The sequence below is a fragment of the Ptiloglossa arizonensis genome, chromosome 9 (genome assembly GCF_051014685.1).
Source record: "Ptiloglossa arizonensis isolate GNS036 chromosome 9, iyPtiAriz1_principal, whole genome shotgun sequence".
Lineage (NCBI taxonomy): Eukaryota > Metazoa > Arthropoda > Insecta > Hymenoptera > Colletidae > Ptiloglossa > Ptiloglossa arizonensis.
The window spans coordinates 1,610,914-1,633,184 of NC_135056.1; the positions used below are offsets into that span (position 1 = coordinate 1,610,914).

The 22,271-nt window shown below is 36.4% G+C and overlaps 1 protein-coding gene across 12 annotated transcripts in view; it reads left to right on the top strand.

Annotated features, from left to right (window-relative positions):
• LOC143151317 (uncharacterized) overlaps nucleotides 1-22,271 on the top strand; it is a 146,463-nt gene that overhangs the window by 92,895 nt on the left and 31,297 nt on the right. The window lies entirely within an intron of this gene.

Genomic DNA, 22,271 nt, shown 5'->3' on the forward strand with positions numbered 1-22,271 from the left:
AAATTTTCGGTACCTTTGAGTGGAAAATGAATAATTTGTTATACTTACGACCAATCCACTGTATCACAATCATATAATATTCCTTCCGATTCTTCATACAATTCATTTGTTGCCATTTTCTCTAATTTACGTTTCTCATGCTTCTTTCACTGTATTAGCCACGGTGATTCCACTGACCGTAAACGTTTTACGTCACACTGCTCCCTTTCAAAGACACGCTACACAACAACTCTGTTCAGTGTTACGGTCGCCTTTACACCTCACGATTCTAAGGCTACGTGACATACAATCTGTCTAACAAGAGCGTGTACGGCAAAACTTTTTCCTATAAATTGTTAGCTGGGAAATTGTCACTCGGGCAGGTACCCTGACCCTTCCTCTAAGATGCTTTGTACAAAAATACTCAGTTATCGCCTATTCTTGGTCAGAGCATTACATATTTTGAGAGTTACACATTACGAGTGCCGCATACGCACCACGTTACGAAGCAGTGTTTCTGTGTTCGCATCCGAAAGGACCAAAAATGTCATACTCGTCGGTTGCTAAGTACACGAAAAAATCGAAAACATTTGTTAGTAAGTGGGTGAATCGATATTTGGAGGTAAAAAAGGTCGATGAGCTGCCAGATCGTGGCATTACACCAAAGACATCGAAAAAGGAAGACAAACTGATACTACGGACATTCGAGAAAAATCCTGGTCTATCCTTACTTTGGGAGCAACTAATCTTACGTAAAAAAGGTGTGAATATATCATGCGAAACCATAAAAAGACGTTTATTGGCCAATAATGTGAAATTTCGTAGCACGTTAAAAAAAACTGGGCGCTACTGTGCGACAAACGTGTCGAAAAAAGACTCGCTTGAGCCAGAGCAAATTCGGACCGCGATTGGGACAACGTCATTTTTTCCGACAAGGCTTCTTTTTGGGCACGTTCTTCGGTAACTCGTACCTGGTGTACTCCTGAAAACAGACTCATGCAACGGACCGTTAAACACTCGGTAAAGGTGCACGTTTGGGGTTGTTTCTCGAAACAGGGATTCGGGACTTTACACATGTTTACAGACAACCTGAATGCTGCCAAAATGGTTAAAACCTACTAGACAGCTTTATTACCGTCTGCCCAAAGATGGTTTACAAGGAGAAATGAAAATTGGTTGTTACAAGAAGACAACGACCCGAAGCATCGAAGCCGACTGTGCACTGCGTGGAAGGAAGAAAATGGTGTTGATGTGCTTGATTGGCCTTCACGATCGCCAGGTGCAAATCCAATCGAAAATGTTTGGGCTATTATAAAATTCAAGCTTAGGAGAAAGAAAATCTACACAGTTGAGCAGCTGTTCCGACAAATTCGACTGGTGCGGAGATCTTTGTCCCAAAATTATGCAATGAAACTAGTAGAAAGTGTGCCTCGGAGATGTCAATTAATTATTGATAATGAAGGCGATTGGACACCATATTAATAATAAAGCGTCTTGGTCCGTATCAAAAGAATATGTGTATTTTGTTTCAACTCTATATCCCAAATAGTTTTCGAATTTTGCTGTACACGCTCTTGTTAGATAAACTGTAGGTCACTTAAGGGATGCGAGAGGCGTAGACCGGATGCGTTAGTCTTCTATTGTGGTCATTGGGACGATATACATCGTCGCCAAAAAATTCCACTATTTTAGCAGTCAGTCCTCTTTTGTCAGTTACGACTCCCGGCGTAGAGACGCACGTTCCTTCGCTCGCTCCCACATTCTTTTTCTCTCACACACTTGCACCCTCAATACCACAATATTAATAAAAATCCATCATTAAATATACAACTTACTAAACAGCTCGCAATTTCATTTATTTTGGCAAATAAATGCATGAGAATTGGAGCCAACTGAATTATTAAATTCAACCATTCTCTATTATTTTGCGTATTCCCGCCTAAACACCTCTCCAATGAATTATAATTCACTAAATTGGTATATGTTACTTCTTCGTGCACTGTATTCATCCACGTCCATTCCTTCTGAATGAAGTGGGAAGGAAGGCTACCTCCCACCCCTCCCGCTTTTAGCGACATTCTTAGCGCCGGAATACTGCACAGTGTCATTTTCTATTAAAAAACTGGACAAAATTCGTACGATTCCAATGTAAATTAATATTGTCATATTTTTGAAATTGCTGAATAAAAATCTATCGTCAAAATTTCAAAACTTTGAACGGAAGATCCAATCACCGACGAAATAAACATGTTATTTTAAATCAACTATTATAAGAAAATCATATTTTTCCGATTTTTCTTACGATTGATATTTTTACCTAGAATTTGAAAATGAAAATGGTAAATTTAATGCTTCGAAATTTATAAACGACAAGACTTTTTCATCTTTCTGATTCTTATCAAGTGTAACACTTTAACGATTATAAATTCATACATTTCGAATACGTTGCTTTTTAGGATTTTTGTATTAAACCGAATTCGGGTAACAGCGAAAATTTCGAACAGACCGCGTCACGTGTATACGGGTGACGGTTATATTAGTTAACTACGAAAGATTTTAGTAGGTATTTGAAAGGATATTATAATAAAATTAATAAATTATTGTACAAATAATTTTTTACATTTTTTCTTACCTTTGATCGGTCTACATAGAATCTCTTGTTTTTACAATATAATTTACATGCAAGTCTAATACTTACTCCAGAAGAATTTTGTGAAAAATAAGATTGCATTGGATATGCAAACAAATTTAATAATTAAATCTACACTCGATGAAGTTCGGCGTTTGGAACGACAATAACTGTTTCACTATAAAAATAAAAAATAAAACAATCTGGATTTGTTTTTATCTTATCAAGCCAAAAAATAGATTTTTACCTGTAGTTTATATGTTATCACTAGCGCAGCGAGCCGATAATCGTGGCCCAGGTAACTCGATTTATGCGCCGCAGTCAAAGTGTTAAATAATGATTGCAGGTTGTAGACAAAAGTGAAGAAAGAAAACACTATTTCATGATTCAATCTGATCTACTCATTTTATATTTCAAAATCGGATTCTAAATCAGATTGAAATTCAGATTCTGCCGAATGTAGTAGGTTACTCGATAAGTGTTGTCGTTCGATAAGACATGGCGCTATTAGGTTCATCTATTTATTTTTCTAAAGATAGTACTACTGTTTGATGAACATGTCTGAAGTTTCATGTAGATCTGTCGACTCATTCGTATATTTACAATTGTTCAAAGTTGAAATGTCATATTATTTTTTTTACAATGGGAAAAACGACAAAACTTATTAAACAACCTAGTAGAATATTTTCACCTTCGCAGAGTATTTGTACTGCGTCAAAAAGAATTTTTGTCTTAAATTTCTTCGGTTGTATATTAGATAGTAATACAAATGGATTTATATAAAGCAACAATCTTCAAAAATGTCAAGCTCTTGACAAAATCCTACGATTGAATCTATTAAAGTGTTTTGTGCTATCGGAATTTTTCGTTCCCATTTGAGTTTGCTTCGAGTGCAGGCCTAGAATAAGATGCATTGCGCGCGAACAGACCAGCGTTAGGCGCATAAACACTTTGGCGCTGATCTGTTGCCAGATTTTCCAAGGGCACGAGCGACCCTTTACGGACGTTGTGTAAGACGACCAAGCGTGGAAATGCGTGAGAATGAAAAGAAATGTGTGTGGTTCGGAGAAAATGTCGAGTGTTTGGAAAAGACGAGCAATTGAGATGGGTGAACATATCAAATGCTTGGAGCTGAGGATTAGAATGAATAGGAATGGATGCGCGTAAAAATATAGAGTGCAAAAGAAGCGTGTTTGGAGCAGTAGGAGAAGAAAGTTGTAAAGACGCAGTCGACGAAGACGGTAACGTCGCGTGCCGAGGGCACTAACACGATTAGTTTAGTTTTGTAATAATTAATCTACTTTTAGTATATAAAGACAAATCTATTTTAATGTCGTGTCTTAATACAATCAAATACTATCCAACAGTTTTAATTAAGAAATTTTTTTTTCATTATTCTTTTTTCTTTCTTATGAACTTCAGCTGTTTCACGAGTCCGTTACATCTACGAGTCTGCAAAAGGTGATTCTGGCCTGGAATTAGTCCATACAATTTTATTATTTTTACTTTTGAGGGTTTTTTTTTTTATTAAGCTATTGAATCCTTTGCGGAATTATTAGCACTGCCAATATGCAAAATATACCTGCTACATTAATCAGTTGTAAAGTATAAAGAATACGAATATATATGAGATAAGAGCTATTGCTAAGTTTATATCCTTGTATATTATAATAAGTATTTATATTATCGAGAACAAAATATTTTAATATTAGCAACAAAATATGGTAAACTGGTTACCAGTTCAAAGGTCCAAAGAATTTTTTCGTAAGAAATTTATGTATAAACGATAGAGATACAATGTACGGTTTAGTGAAAAAGGCATCTATAGTATATAGAAAATAATAAACAGCCTTAATGCGACCAATTATCATGTAATTTCTGTCAGTTTCATACTTTGGACATTGCCAAACAATATGATTTAGATCCTGTATCGAGTTTCCACATGGATAGTCCAAGTTCGAGGCAAGATTTTTCTTAATAAGTAATGCAGCTAAATGGTAATAGTTAGCTCGCAATCTGTTTGCTCAGCAAATGAATTTTCTAGAAAGTTCTTTATTCGCAAACCATGGCCTTAACTCATCAATGTAGAAATAATTAAAATACTAAGTGCCTTTAAATGTCGCCTTCTTTTGAAGTAGTCTTAAATTTGTCGAAAAAGCCAATTTAAGGAACCAAGACACAGAATGAGATGCTAGATAGTCTTGCACATTTAACAAGGAAATCGATTTTTTCATTTGTCAAAATACCAAATCATAAGCAAAAATCCAATAGAAAAAAAATTCTTATTTTTTCGAATCAACTTATTAATAATTTTTTTAATATCGAGAAGGATTGGTCTTGACATTAACAAATCAATGGGATATGGAGAGTAGAGCACTTAGAGAATCCGCATAAATATAGATGGTTTTTGCAGAAATATTGGAAGCTGATTCGATAGCATTTCTAATTGCAATTCATTCTGTCAAAAAGATAGACATATACTTATGTAAAACCAAAAAGAAGGAAATATTTAATTCTGGAAAAACAAAGACTACTCCAACGTTTTACTCATTCAAAACTACAACTATATCTTTAACCTATATTGTATAAAGTAGGGGTCTGAGAACTTCTCCTTGTGATAGACCTTTAAAAACTTTCCTTTGCAAAGTGTGGAAATTGTTCAGTACAAACGTAATATTTCGTTCGTGAATCAAAATAATATATGTGACATTACCTACGCTATCAATATTACTTAACTTTTTTTATAAGAATATCGATATTAACATTATCAAAAGTTCTCCGAACGTCTAGGGAAGCAAGCAAAAACGTCTTCATTTTTAATAAAAACCTCCTTAATAGTCAAAACCAAAGAGCTCAGGTTATCGGAGTAGACTCTACCAGATTGAAAGCCCGTTTGTGAAGATAGAAACAAGCTCATAAATTCCATCCACCACTGAAGCCGAACCTTTAGCATCTTTTCAAGTATATTGCATAGATGTGAAACATTTTATTTCCTTTGGGTTTAATGTCGAACAATTGCGTGTCAAATTTTACTGTTATATTTTTTGGTACAATTGGGTTTCCCTCGGTTAGTTTAAGGTGTCTATAACATGGACTTCAGAGGTCAAACATATTTTTGGATGGATTTTATATTTTTGTCTCTGTAGGTTAAATCTGTTGCATTCGTACAGTAAATTGGATGTTGTTAATGGTTGCAGAAATTGCAGATCAGTGAGTCAGATTTCTGTAGCAAATATTCGTGCGTGATCTTTGAGTGCCTGTTTCAGAGTCTTGATACAATTATCTTAACTTTTCTAATTAGGTTTCGAATTGGCACTTATTGAAAAAATCTTGTATTATATTATGTACCTTTGTATAGTTGCTTCGGTTCCATATCTCGGTCCATTTCTATTTTTCAATGTTGATTCTCTATGAATTAATTTAATCTCGTAAAGAATTAGGATGTTATATTCGATAAGAGCAGTGATTATTGCATCTTTCGCATTGAAGTTAGCTTTTTCATTTCTGATTATGTCTTGGTGAAAGGGAAGCCAGGTGAGAATTATATGTTTGTTAGAATTAATAAGTTCTGTTAAAGTTTTCTATATTATTTGTCTGATTTTATGTTCCTTTTTTGCCATTGTGTTTTTTATAGCTTTAATCGCAATCATTGAGTCTGTATAGATAACAGAGTGAGAAATTATTTGTTTTTATGAGACGGAGAGCTTCAAGGATCGCGTAGGTTATAGCTGTGAAGATAAAGAGTTGATTTGGCAGGCGATTTTTAATAGTCTCGTTATTTGTGAAAACAGCTATTTCGGTTCTTGGACTGGTTTTGGAGGTATCAGTGTAGATTTTGTGTAGTTTCTATAATTATGGTCTAGATGTTCCTTGACTTCTTATAGCTATTGATGTTACTAGGATGCCATTTGTGATTGGGTTATTAGCTATTTTAATTTAAAACGGGGAAGGTAATTTCGGCTTCCTTCTGTAGATTTGTGTATATCTAGCTGGTATTATTATGTGTATATGGGTTTATCAGGGGTAATTAATATTTTTGTTATATAGTTTATTATATCGGATTTTCCGCGTCCGCTTAGGCCTGCTTCGAGCGTAGGCCTAAACAAGATAGCGCGTGCGGTCGAACTTGAGTTAAGCTAAACATTTGGCGCCGATCGGTCCGCTAGCTTTCCTGGAAGGAACGAGTATCCTTTACAGGGGGACTTGCGCGACGACCGAGCGTGAGAATGCATGGGGATGAAAGGGAATACATGTGGTTCGGAGAAAGTGAAGAGTGTTTGGGAAAGACGAACGATTAGGATGGCCGAACGTGACCGAATGTCTGAAGTGAGAGAGACTGAGGATTGGAATGAAAGAGAATGAATGGGCATGACTATATAGAGCGCGAGAAGAACGTTAAGGGACACAGTATGACAAAGTATGACGCCGGCCGAGAGTATGTCCGAAGAGTGTGTCGCGGACAGTATGACTGAAAAGACGATAAGAGCAGACAATTAAAAGACGTACCAAGCGAAACTAACCACCGACACTACGTCTAACACTATTGTCACTGTAATGTATAATATAAATATATATATATATATATATATATATATATATATATATATATATATATATATATATATATATATATATGTATATCCATAAACCACCCACGAGTACAACAGTTATTTGGGGGCTTGTACGGGGATCAATCACTCAAAGATCTCTTCTCAAGTGATTTGAAGAGAGAAAAACAACAAGTTTATACAGTTATCTTCGTGTGAAGAGAAGGATAGGTTGTTATCAATGTTATTAGGATCTTGAGAGAAGTTGTGGGCAAGTGTGTCAGCTATTGCTTTTGGTTTGATTATGTGATTGTCATCGTGTAAGGTGAGATATTCGATCTCCGTATGGGGTCGTGATCCCCTAATACTTTTTATTTTATTCCATACTTCCTTCACTGGGGTTTTGTTGATTATAGAAGCCGTAAATGTTATCTAAGATTGTTTTTTTATGTTCTTTTATTGTTTCGCATTTTTTTGAAATTGATTAAATTTTCTATGGAAGGATTCTTTTAGCTCTATTGAATATATTTGGTTATAAGTGTCTTACACTTTCTTGAATTGTTTTGGTAATAATTGAGTTAAAGAAGCTGATCGTTTAATCGATATTGTTTGGATCAACTTTTTGGTCTGCTGTGTGTTACATGGTATCAGTGATTACTTCTTTGTATTTGTTCCAATCAATTGTTTTTGAATTCTATTTAGGCAAAAGGGGTACATACATTTGAAGTGTAGAATCTTCAAATGATATATCAATGAGAAAGTGGTCACTATCATGAAGATCATCCAAAGTTGACCACTTCATGTATTAGGCCAAATTACTATTGCAGATTGATAGATCTATCGAGCTAAATGATCCATTGCTTATAGAGAAATGGTTAGGGTTTCAGGTTTGGATGTTCAAATAACTTCTCTAAAATCTTTCCACTAGTGTCTGACTGATAGAGCCCTAAAAGTGATGATGGCTGTTGAAATTTCCTATAAGAGGACAGGTCTGTATTTAATGGATAGGGTCTTCCACTTCTTCTAAGTTTAATGTATAGCTGAGGGGATGTACATGTTGCATATTTATAATTTTTTTGGGAGTGATACACTTATTGCGATTGCTCCCTGTCTTCCTCTTCTATCCATTTGGTATGAAGATCGGTTTTCTTGGTGATACGCAGGATTTTGTTCTTGATTGCACGACTTGATACAGATGAATATATATCTTTTAGCATTTTGATAAGAGCAGGAAAATCATGAATGAAAATATGAGCCATTTCTGCAATGTTATCTTTGTCTTTGGCATCGATTAAAATCTTTTGAAGTTGACCAAACGCAGATTTCATAAATTTGAACGAGAGACCACGATTTCTTCAATGTGTTTATTTGGCAAAGGTATGTCGCTAACTGCTCGTTACTGCCTCACAGATATGGCGGGCGAGTGATACACTGTACGAGGGCGGTCCGATAAGTACTTAGTCTACAAAAGAAAAACGAAAATTTTGGAAAAGTAGCGATTTATTTTTCTGCATAGTCTCCTTTCAGCTCGATACACTTGACCCAGCGATACTCCAACTTTTTTAACCCGTCTGAAAAATACGTTTTCTGGAGGTCTGCAAAGTAGGCCTCCGTGGCGGCGATAACCTCCTTGTTCGATTCAAATTTCTGCCCGGCGAGTGACTTTTTCAAGTTGAGAAACAAAAAGAAGTCACACGGGGCCAAATCTGGAGAATACAGTGGATGGAGCAGCAATTCGTAGCCTGATTCGACCAATTTGGCCATGGCGACGGCGGAGGTGTGAGCCGGTGCCATGTCATGGTGGAAGAGCACTTTTTTCTTCGCCAAGTGGGGCCGTTTTTCCTGCAATTTGGCGTCGAATCGGCCCAATAAACCGGCATAGTAGAGCCCTGTGACCGTTTTGCCCTTGTCCAGGTAGTCGATGTAGATCACACCTTTTGAATCCCAAAAAACGGTGGTCATCACCTTCCCGGCCGATAGGACAGACTTCGCTTTCTTCGGAGCACGTTCGCCGGGTGAAGTCCACTGTTCCGACTATTCCTTGGCTTCTGGTGTGTACCAGTGAATCTATATTTCATCGACGGTCACGAAACGACGCAGAAACTCCTTCGGATTGCACCTAAACAGCATCAAACACTGCTCCGAAGTGGTCTCACGGTTGCGCATGTTGTCCGGAGTAAGCAAACGTGGCACTCATCGCGCCGACAGCTTTCTCGTGCCCAATATTTCATGCAGAATATGACCCACGTCAAAGTTGGAACCTGAGAGGTTAGTAATTTAAGAGACATAGGCTGATTCGAAACAAAACGTAAATAAATCAACTACTAATTGAGCATTTTCATCTTTTCATCATTCAGGAACATATTAACACCTGGTAAACTACATCACATGCATTGAACGTTAACAAAAGTTTAAAGGGGCTTAACGTTATCACTGTCTATGATTAATTTTTCAGTGCTTTGTTCGAAAGAAATGAAGCATTCTTTCGACAATTTTTAAAAAAAAGCGTAGGCTTTGAAAAGTACAAAGTCTTCGTACAAATTCATAATCCTGTTTATGTACAAATAATTGTTCAATGTGAGAACAATTAACACGAATTTGTGATTTTCCCAAGGTACTTTTAACGGTAATTAGTACTCTGCCGGCTTTAGAACTAGTAGGTTCAGACCTATTGTATAGATATACATCGTAGTCAAAAGAGCCAAGCTTTGAATTTACAATGTTATTATTAAGCTATGTTTTAACAAATATAATAATGTATACAGATCTCAGAGCGTAGTTAATAGGCCTTACTCCCTACATTTTGGAAGTACACTAATGGGAGGATCCGATGTATTTGGGATTGTGTGTAATCGTTACAATTTTCGGAATACTTCGAACAAAACGAATTATCTTCGAATTGTTATTCATTTTATATAATTTGGTCTTTAGAGTATTCAAGTGAGCTTGAGTTTTTCAAAATCGTAAATGATATTTTTGTTAAAGAAGAAGAGACATACAAACTTCGGCTTGCTTCCAGCATTATTTCTCCCAATTCTCTTTATGCTAAAGTTAGTGTTAGTGAATTCTAAACATATTATCATGCTTTTAATAATGGACGAGTCTGAGGATATAGTATCTTTAACAAGTTTAAAAATGACGAGATTATAAGATCTTCTATTCTTCATTTTCATTTCTTCGATAATACGATCTTCCAGATTTAAGAAATTTGATTCAAGTTGTCCGATTCTATTATTTACATTGCTTAACGGAGAATTAAAAATCTCGAGGCTTGATTGGAGAACTTTAAGCTCATTTTCTAATTTAAATAATTTAGACTCAAAAATACGTATTGTTGATTTATCTAATATGTCTATGTGGGCAACCGGCGTTGGTGTCATAGAAGAGGCAGTGGATGCTAAATCAAAACAGTCCAATGGCTTTCCAGATCACCAGGGGTATTCTTTCTTTTTTATACGGGGGAAATCTTCGAAAGACCTTTTGAAGAGGGGCTGGGGAGAGTGTTGGATTCTTCACATCTGGAAACGTCGGATGTGGGATTTACCCACTAAAACCCACCACGGTAGCCGTTCTCACACATTCTCGGGGAGACACTGGAAACTAAAAATATGAAAGCTTCCGGTACCATCCTTTCCGTGCAATGCGGTCGTCACGCTCGCTTAAATCCTCTCTGGGAAGGGGGCGACGAGACATACCTCTCACTTTCTTCAGCGCCTGACGCTCGATGGTGGCGCAGGGCCACAAGCGACCAGGTTGTCAACAACCCCCCCCCCCCCATACGGGGGCTCCATATAGAACTACCGAATGGACCATACCCGTGTAGAGAAGTTGAAGAGAAGTTGGCCTAAAGAGCCAACTATCCTCTCCAACCACGGGGCCAGGAACCGAAAATGCCCCTTAAACCATTAATGGCTATCGAGGATCAATCTTAAGTATTATACTTCATCTGGGACCTCACCTCGACAATGGCCACACTCACCCGAACCAGGGAGGGACGGCGATTCTCCCCGAGATGCATGGATCGCCAGCACCTTGGTTTTATGGAGAGCCACCTTCAAACCTATTCTCCTACTCCGATCGATGACGCGTTGAGCTCCGACCTTGGCCCGCTGAATGACTCTCCTACAATGTGTCGTCAGCATAACACGTTAAGCTGACGCGGTCAGGGAGATCTTCAGCTCGCAGAACAGTGTCGTACCCGAGGTTTCATACCAGGGGACCTAATACAGGTCCCTGCAGAACCCCGGAGTATACCTCTCCACTCCATTCCGCAACGGCCCGGATACTCAATCCACGAATATAATAATATTGAGTGACCATCGGTCTATCTAAGGTGGGCAACCAACTAAATATTATCAATGGATTGTCGTGTTTTCTCGACAAGAATGTGTTCAAACATGCTCTTATTCGGACTACTATTAATGGTACGTAATTCTCATCACTTCTGAATTGTAATTCTGTGATTGAAATGATGTATAATTAAAAGTAATCTGGGAAATATTGTATTTAATTCTTTTATAATTACTGAGAAACTTATTTCGATACTTTCCAAATGTTAAGACAGAGGTGATAAAAACAAAAGGCAATGTGAGTGACAGAGGTGCACCGTAACATTTGCTCACGTTATACAGGTATGTTATTCCTTTAATGTGGTACTGAAAATTTGATTGTTTTGTATTTAACCATCTTAAAAACCAGTGTTCCGATTGCGAATCCATTTTTTATGGAAAAAATTAAGAATCACATTTGTACTGTCAGATTTGATGAAAGATATAATAGACCGATTTAGGTTATTTTCTGCTCCCCAGAGCAAACTATCGATATTCTGGAAAGGAAACCTATTCACACTGGACTATTGAATATGGGATTATATGTGAACGGAACATGGACACTTCAACAATTTAAGCTCTGTGTTGAAACGATAATACATTGGCGAGACTAACAAATTAATAGAATATGAGAACGAGATAGTCACCTACGTGACATTTTACTAAATAGACATCTTTTAAAATCAATAGTCGACTTTCTATATATTGTTAAAGTGTTGAAGAATTACAAAGTTACCTACCTTGAAAATTGCTATACTTTCTTCTTTCACTATAGAGTGAAAGAATTTCACATAGGTGAAATCATTATCGTATTGTAATTATGGGTGACTGAAAATATTTGAAATGCAGAAATTGGTGTTTAGGCTTATACGATATATCGTATAAACAAAAGTCCTAGTACGAGCTATTTCTCGCATGAAAGTAAATAACTAATTATTGACGGTTTTAGACCGTTTTATTCACATTAAAGTGAATAGACGAAAATAGTTCAATTTTATGGTTACCAAGAACTAGGAGGCGAAGAAAGTAAATAAAAAAAAAATAAAAATGTAAAATCCAAATTTTTAGAAGTCACGCTAAAAAAAATTTCTTGAACTCTATTAAAATTTAAAGTAATTGTTTTGTTGTTCACAGATGTAGTTCTGTTCACACCCGTAGGTACAACCCGTTCTATCATTTCGGGGTTGCTGAACTTTTGAAGCATTCGCTGAAACTCATGGTCTGGAACTTCATCTAGACACAGTGGTCTTATATGGCCTTTCACTTTATTGAATTCCGATATACTACCTTGATCAAAAAGTTTTAGGACTTTATTCATAAAATCAAAAATACAAATTTATTCGTCCAAATCGATATGGTCCCCTTCAAAGTAGTCCCCATTGACTGCAATGCACTTGCGTCAGCGCTTGATCCAATCCTCGAAACACCGCTGGTACTCAATTTTCGGTATGTCCATCAGAGCCGTCTTCGATTTTGTCATGACCTCCTCTCGGGTACTGTAACGCGTTCCGCGAAGCGGTTTTTTAATTCGGTTGAACAGAAAAAAGTCGCAGGGAGCCAGATCTGGTGAATTTGAAGGCTGCTGGATAGTGTTCGTGTTGTTTTTCGTCAAAAACTCGCGGATAAGGATCGCATTGTGCGCCGGTGCGTTATCGTGGTGCAAAATCCACGAGTTGTTTGCCCACAAATCTGGCCTTTTTTGACGAATTGCTTCGCGCAAACGTCTCAAAACGCCCAAATAATATTCTTTGTTGACTGTCTGTTTTTCTGGCAAGAATTCTTGATGCACAACACCATTGTAATCCATGAAAACCGTGAGCATCGCCTTCTTTCTTGACTGAAAACGACGTGGTTTTTTCGGTCTCGGCTCTTCCGGTGCACGCCATTCACTCGCTTGATGTCTGGATTGTGTGTCATACTCATAAATCCACGTCTCATCTCCAGTGATGATACGTTTAATAAATGTTAGGTCGGATTTGGCCTTGGAAATCATGTCTTTCGCGATTTCAACGCGGTCCTTTTTTTGCATGAAATTGAGGTCTTTCGGCACCAGTTTTGCAGCGACACGTCTGAGGCCCAAATCACTAACCAAAACGTCTTGAACGGATCCATAAGCAATGTTCAAGTCCTCTGCCAGCTCTCTGATGGTCAATTTGCGGTTTTCGGACAACATTTCTTGAATTTTATCGATGTTTTCATCGGTTTTCGACGTTGTCGGCCTGCCACTGCGTTTGTCATCCTCAACCGACTCACGACCACTTCTGAAGCGTTCGTGCCATCGAAAAACATTTGATCTCGAAAGAGTATCGTTGCCGAAACACTTCTCCAACATATCCAAGGTCTGCGGACCGTTAAATCTGTTTTTTACACAAAATTTAATGCAAACTCGTTGATGCTCAAATGATGCCATTTTCAAAATCGAAGACACGAACAAAGGAGATGTGCTCAGTACAACGTAACTTTTACAAATATCAAGCTATGATGCTGAAATTGGAAGGAAGTGTTAATGACAGATATGGTAACCTAACAAAAAAAAAAAGAAACAATCGGGTGATTGACAGCGACACACGGGGGACAGTCCTAGAACTTTTTGATCGAGGTAGTATTTCACGGATTAAGGAATAATTTCTTGTTGGATTGTCAACAGCATGGTTCAAAAGAATGGTTAAACTTCGATACCTAATTCCTTTAACAAAATTGGTTTTTTATACGAGTGGAATACGATACAACGAAAAAATTTTCTATTTTTTGACCTTGGAAAAACCAGTCCAGGTCCAAAGTGTAGAATCGACCGAGCATAGTCGTGATATTTATTTTTTTTACATGCTGTACATTATCTACTTAAAGTGATTTTAAAGTATCATACTTGGTGTCTTTTGGAATCGTCTATTTCTCACACTGGTGAGAATCACACTATACAGTGTTATTAGTTTTATCTTGACCAACTGTATCATGTGTGAAACTTTTTATAATGGAATTATTGTTATATCACTTCAACGAACTTAATAAGTTTCAAAGAAATAGCCTAGTTAATCCATTTCTTTAGCAAAATTTTGGATCTTCTTGTCACTAACGACGATAGCCTTTCTACGTACACCATCCTAAATCTTCTGTAGAAGTCCATCGAATGACGAGGAACGAGAATGAAACAAAACACGACAAAGTGAGATGCAACAATCGTTCGCATTTTTCGTCAACCGGTAGACTTCTACACTTTTACATAAGTAATACGAATGGACGATTCCTTTTCCTCTGTGCCGTTTTAGCTAGTAGGACCCTAGTCAACTTCTCGTGCGGCTAGTGCATTTATCTTTAGAAATGTGACGACTTCTTCTCAATCAATAGTTTTCTATTAAGGAATATGCTTTTAAAACGTCTATTCGTCTTTTAATCTTGTAATGCACGTTCGATCTTATTTTTATACTCTACATTTTCAATTCTTGGTCAGATTCCTCTTTGCCACTCCGCTTGTTCTTCTTCGTGAGTATCATCGTTGTTAACGTTTTCTTCTTCTTTTTATCTCCCTGGTCAAATATTTCTCCTTGCTGATATTGTCTAGAAAATTTGAAAGTTTCAACGAATGGTAGACATTATACTGCTAAAGAACAGAACCTTCATACAGTCCTTCTCGGATCATGAACGAATGTGGATATGTTGACGATCGCGAATGCCTTTCAATAAATATGTAAATAGTGATCAGTGCTCTGTTACATCAAACTATAAGCAAAATTTTAAAGTTACATGTGAGATTACCGTACACGGTAATTTCACCCAAAGGCAACGTGACAGTGAGCTCTGTATACATGAGCTCCGTTCCAAATACCGAAGAAAACATAGGCAATCCAATGATATCTAAATCAACACCATCCTACGCAGCGATTCAAGATCCCGCTTTCGGCCACGTTCTAAGCTTCAGAAGACAGGTCAGAAGTACATGTCAACCCGGAAAATGTCGTCAAAATTGCGGAATCCTTCACAGTCGACCATGACAATACGAATTACCTCCTACCGGGCAAATAATCCAAATCAGTAAAAATGTTTCTGCCCACAGGATAAATGCCCGTGCATCTAAAACCGGATACTGCCAAGTCTAATCGAGTTGTATTAACAAATATTTCACATGAAAGACCCGCAATATTATATAATCAGTTATTCGTATCTCTGCGTTTGAAATGCATTTTTAGTAGTTTTCATGTAAGTTCTATACAGTAGCTGAAGTTTGTGGATAGTGTTTAATGGTAAACTAATTAGGTGGATATTATTATCTCTACAAGAATTTGTAACTGTAACGGCCAACTAAAATGAGAAGGATAGAAGATTGCTTTAATGGATAAGTAAATTGTTTGAAGTATTCTAACCACTGCATAAAGAAGTCGTTTACATCCATTTCTTCGATTGAACCATTCCTACGCTGTCTGTTAAAGTATTTAGCATTAATCTTTCATCCATTCTTTATCTCGGATAAACGAAGAATGGATGTATGAAATGCCGATTAACACTTGTACAAAAGAAATTTGTTATAAATTTGCCTTTTTCAATAAATGTTAGCTATCCGACTTGATGTGACGATTTCACGACCAAAACTTTCAGCTCAGATGCTATTATACGTGAGTTTCAAAAATTCTATTTGCATCAGTGGAAAGCAAGAATTAGTTAAATCCTTTACACGATACAACAGTAGCTCTTCATATACTGGAGAAAATGTTTTAGAAAACTTACCAAGCTTAGGTTTTAATATAATTTCTTCGCCACAATTCAAAACCTTTATTCTGTCAAACAGTGCGCTTCTTGGAATTGCATCCTTGAGACACGCTTCTTTCAGATTCATTTCTCCACCCATAATTTTATTAAGTGCAATTTTCTATTGTCATCAAATAATAAAATATCAATACATATTCTGACACTAAGTTAGAATTTTTAGATCTGATATAGACAAGTGATATCCTATCTCGCGATTATACGTCTATTTTCGTTATTTATTTGAAAAAACAAGAAAAAGCATGCAATTGTATATCGAAAAATCACTTATCTACATTGGTATATACTTTCCAGTTATGGGCGACAGTGTTTTCTCCGAAATCAAGGAACAGCAAGTCTTTGTAAAAAAGACACTTTGCAGAAACCACTTCACCAAATGTAAAAAACAAAATTGCTCTTAAAAAATTATTTACATATAATAAAACAATTCACGTTCTTTTCAGCCATTATAATTTACTAAATACAACGTTTCTCATGTGTAGCAGTACAATGAACTAATTGGGTTTGACTTTTAAAAACGTGATTATTGCATGACGCTCTTATCTCGTTCTTCATTCCACCACCTTTATGTCCTTGGCAATTAATAATCCCATCGGTTGTTTTGTTTCAAAGGTATCGATACAGTCCGTGGCTAGAGGAATTTCACCCACTTTTTTTTATACGAATTTAAATCAGCCCATAGTACAATCATAACAAGCCGGAATATTAATTCAACCTTTGGAAAAGATTCTGTTAGTTAGAAGACCATTCAAGGTTTCAAAAATTTAATTCCGGAAATAAGAGTCTTAAAGATGCTCCTCGAGGAAGACCCAAACTGTTTCGGACAAAGAGCAATTGAAAAGTAACGAATTGAAAAGCGAAGGCTAATCTACAAATGACAACCCGAAATGTTGCCGCGAATTTAGAAATTCTCGCAATGACAATTTCACGACATTTGATTGCAAATAGGTAATGTGAACAAATTAGAGAAATGAATAGCACACGAATTGACAAAGAATAAAGTGTTGAGACGATAGAAACTGTGCTCATCGCTTTGAATCCATAGTAACAGAAACCTGTTTTTAAGAATTATAACTTGTAATAATAAATGGATCCTTTACGATAATCAGAAACGATCCGGACAATGGGTGAATATTAGCGAAGCACCCAAACATATGCCAAAACCATTCTTGCGACTGAAAAAGGTTCTTGTGACAATATGAGGTTTTGTTAAAGGTATAATTCATTATTCGATAACAGTGGCATCATATTGTCAGAAGATTGAAGTTATGCATAAAAAACTAATTCAGAAGTAATCCACTTAAATTAATAGGCACGGAGTTATACTTTCACACGACAATGGTCGACCACACGTATCATGATCCACCAAAACAAATTTAACAGAATTAAAATATAAAATTTTCATCGTACTGAATACAGATTTTCCGCCGTTTAGAGTTGTTAAAGAATAAAACCTTCTATACTCGAGAAGTAGTAATAGTTGCCTTTAAAGAATTTATTCAATTCAAAAATGGATGCTTTTATAAAAATGGAGGAGGGCTCTGTTTTGGTTGGTGACAGTGTGAGTACGTGTGAGAAAAGGTGAAAGAATAGAATTGTGACAGTTAAGGGTTTCTGTACATTTAGTGATTAAAGAAAGCGATCAAAAACTTGAAAGGATTTAATAGTTTATTTAAGAAAATAGTTCATAGAATAGATGATAAATAAGATGAGTTTACATTCGTTGGAGGCAAAGGAGTCACGATAATCAATTATAGCTTTACGAACACGCAGGCATGGAGTAACATCAAAGACTTTGAAATAGGAAATAGAAGAGAATCCAACCGCTTACCATTTATAATAAAACTATGGCACAGAAAGTAGGGAACAAAGAAAAAGAAAAAGGAAAAGAAGAGAAAAATCGCAACGTATAATAGAAAAACAATGGAACAATATAGAAGAAGGATAAAAAAAGTGAAGTTAGAGAGAAATGAAATAAGAGAAATGTGAGTGTGAATAGAGAATACTACATAAAAAGGAAAAAGTGTCTCAGAGAATTATGCAAAAAGAAAAGAGAAGAAGTAGCAGAGAAATTAATGGTAGAATAACTGCAATAAGATCTGTCACAGAAGCATGAAAAAACAATAAATAAGTACAGGAAGAAAACAATAAGGACAAGTAACGGTATATCGATAGAAAAATGGAAAACCTACTTTATGAATCTGCTAAGTGGTAGAGAACTAAGAATGACAGCTTTGAGAAAAAGACACATTAAAAAGGATACAGAACAAGAATTAACTATAGAAGAAATAGTTGAACAAACACGGTACCTAATAACACAAAAAGCCATAGGCAAAAATCAAATCCCAAATGAAATATGGGTTTATAGTACGAGGGTAGTTAGAGAAAGATTGATAGTCGTCTTAACAGACGAAATTAAAAATTAATGAATGCTTCCAAAAATGCAAGCAGGTTTTAGAAAAAATAGGAAAAAGTAGGCAGTATATATAACTGAAATAACATCTGCACAGAAGCATGAAAAAACAATAAATAAGTACAGGAATTATATATATTTCTATATATAATATATATACTGCCAAAAGTTTGGAATCACATACCAATTTCTACCAAAATCGTATGTTCTGATAAATTTCATAATTATCCATTGTTTATATGTCGTATGTTAATAAGGAGAATTGTATTTTTAGGAATTTTAGCATTTGTTTATACCCATAATACTTCAATGTAAGTCGTATATTTAAGTGGAAACAACGCTCCACCTGAACTTTTCGATTGTCTAGACGATATTTCATTTTTGTTTTATATCCGATTCTTTTATTTAACCAATAAGCGTATATTTTTTAGATTTGTTAAATTAAATAAAAAGATCGTTACGGAACGCAAATAAGGGCAAACCATTTATAGTGAGATCCAAAATTTAATTCGAATTGTAATGAGGCGGTGTGATGAGGAAAAGTGTCAAATAATTAAGCTGTCCTCTTGATTAAGCAAACGCCTGTGTTGCCACGTACTGTGGAGTGTCAGTGAAAAGTGTTTTATGGATTCGAAAAAAGGATACATCGTGCAGCAAGGAATAACGTTTATTGTCAACCGGGAAAAACCGTCCAAAAGCAGAGGATAAAAAATGTCACTACTCCACTGAAGATGAAGAAATAACCAGGATCATCATCTCGGAGTTCTACACAGTACAAAAAATTGGGCCAACGAGTAAGAAATTATTAGCGACCATACGAGAAAGGATCTTTTTTCCATGGAAGCTGGACACACTCTATAGGTAATTAAAACACGACCGAGCAATTTTTGCTCACATTCTGAAATGTTCGTCAACTCATGGCCTGTTTCTTGCGAAGGAGAGTTTTTCTGCAATCATACACAAGAATTTGCATCGCTTAGCTTCTAGAAGCTTTGATTGCAGAAAATTCTACGAACCGCCGGACATTCCAGAAACTCGTAATCTGGCTCAATCCGAATTCGACGCGCGCACACTCATAAACACAGATCTACATACACAAATAAACACCACATAAAATTGTTCGAATGTGCGACAGTTGAGCCACGGGCGATCACGGGATCTCGAAAACAGAGCAATCGGTAATCAATTATTCCTTCTTCCGTGGGAAAAGCCACAATCCAGAGCTACGATGCGCTGTCTGACCATTGCGCCGCTCGTCAGTCCTCGCAGAGAGAACGAATCATCGGCAACAATCTGTCACTATTCGCGATTCACATTTAAGTAAAAAGAATACAGTCCACATTCAAGTTTTAGAAGTTGGAAGGAATAACTGCCTATCTAATTCAATAAGATCTCTTGCTCCTACCGCTCGTCCGTGCATCAGGTCGACACGGTTCCGGCACTTCATCGTTCGTTCCGGCTAAACCAGCGGTCGACGAAACACTGGTTACTTATTGAATAAAAGTTGCATTCTTTAAATTAAACCGTAATAGTAACTGATATTTAAATACAAATATGATTTTGGTTATAAGGTATATATAATGGTATAAGTGAAACGAAAGGAATTATTAATAGCCCCCGTTCAGGGCAACGGTCTTTCTTATATTCCCGAGTTTGGGGCCTCGCGACCCGTGTCCCCCACCTTGGGGTAGTCGAGGGCATAGGCCGACCTGACTGGCTCAAGTGGTTGCCAGACAGCAACCAGTCAATGGGACTCTACCACGTCCGCACGTGTCGGTACGACCCCTGACTAGTCTTGACCCCTCGCAGAGAATCGCTCATACCCTCGTTCGACATACTCTCTTTCATACGCACACACGCACATACACACATACGCACGCCTCTCGTCGCCGTTCTACAATATAAAACAGATAAATACATACAAAACTTTCTGTACAGAGTTATGAAAGCATGCAAAGCAAAAATACACAAAAATAAACCATATATACTGAAACAAAAGAAATCAAGATAATAAAGAAGTATATTTCAAGGAGATTCGCTCAACGGTCTATGGTTTTGCTTTTGCATCAACCCTCTATCAAACATATTCTATAGAACCGAACACTGTCTCAAAATCGAACACCAAAGTATAGCACAGTACACACTGAACCACCTACTGTACATGGACAACATACAAATTTTTGCAGCAACTAAAACACAAATGCAATCACTCTTAAAAATAATAGAAGAATTAACGAAAGATATAAATATGGATTTGGAATCGAAAAATGCAAAATATTAACAATAGAAAGACAGAAATGCCAAATACAATAGAGACATTTAACGACGAAATATCACAAAATATGAAACCTGAAGGTATATACGTGTATAAATACCTTGAATACGAACAAAATGCAAGTATAAATCATACACACATCAAAGAGCAACTGAAAAACAAATACAAACAAAGACTCGGACAAATACTCCAGTCGGAGTTAAGCACCAAAAATACATTCAAAGCAATCAATACATACGCAGTATCGATCCTAACACATTCATTTGGAATAATTAATTGGTCCAATACAGACTTAAAAAACTGGACAGATTAAACAAAATATTATACATTCATCGAGAGAACCACAATCAACTAGCAAGAAGGAGGAAGAGATCTCATAGCATACAAAACCTACACAGAAAACAAAACCGTAGAAACTACTTCCATAATAAAACCACGGAGCTTCATAAAGCAGTAACGAAAGCAAACGATACACACCACTCTATTATAACAGGAAAATACACAATAAAACACCATGTATTTGCGGCAGAGGAAAGAAAAGAAAAATGGGCAAGAAATGCTCATGGCAAATGGCTACTACGTGGCAATCACTACAATATCGTGCAAAATCCAAACATGGATAAAGAATTATCGTACAAGTGATTCACAACAGAGCAACTCTCCTCAGAAACGGAAGGATTCGTCACAGCAGTACAGAAAGAAACGCACTAACCATTCTACAAGTACATACAAAAAAATGAAGAATAGAAATTACTCTAGACACAACACTGTACACAGATAAAAGTGTCATTTGTTATATACCAGATTTTACGCTAATTGATAAAAATAACAAGGAAACGTACCTAATAGATGACACGATATCAAACAATACGAACATAACGCAAAAAGAAAAAGAAAAACATCACGAAATACATATCACTAGCAAAGGAAATAGAAACAATATGGAATCAACAAACAATTACAGTAGTACTCATAGTAATAACTACAACACACTTTACATCAACAAAATTCATAAATTTGACAACAGTAGACCTACACCCGTAAATATTATACATGCAAGCATACAAAAGATCACTACTGAAAACAGCAATAATAGTCAGGAAAACACTGTAGCAGTGAAGGAAACGTATATGACATGGAACAAATCCCGTCATATTAAAATCCACAAATGTGGATTTTTGCTTGAAGATTGTACAACATAAGCATTCAAGAGATGATTACGTAGAATTCTTAGAGTAAATTATCATTTTCAATGGCGAAATATTGTCGAAAAAAAATTTGTTTCATATTTCTGTAGCTTGCCATCATGCTAGGTAGATGGCTGGTTATTTATATACTAAGA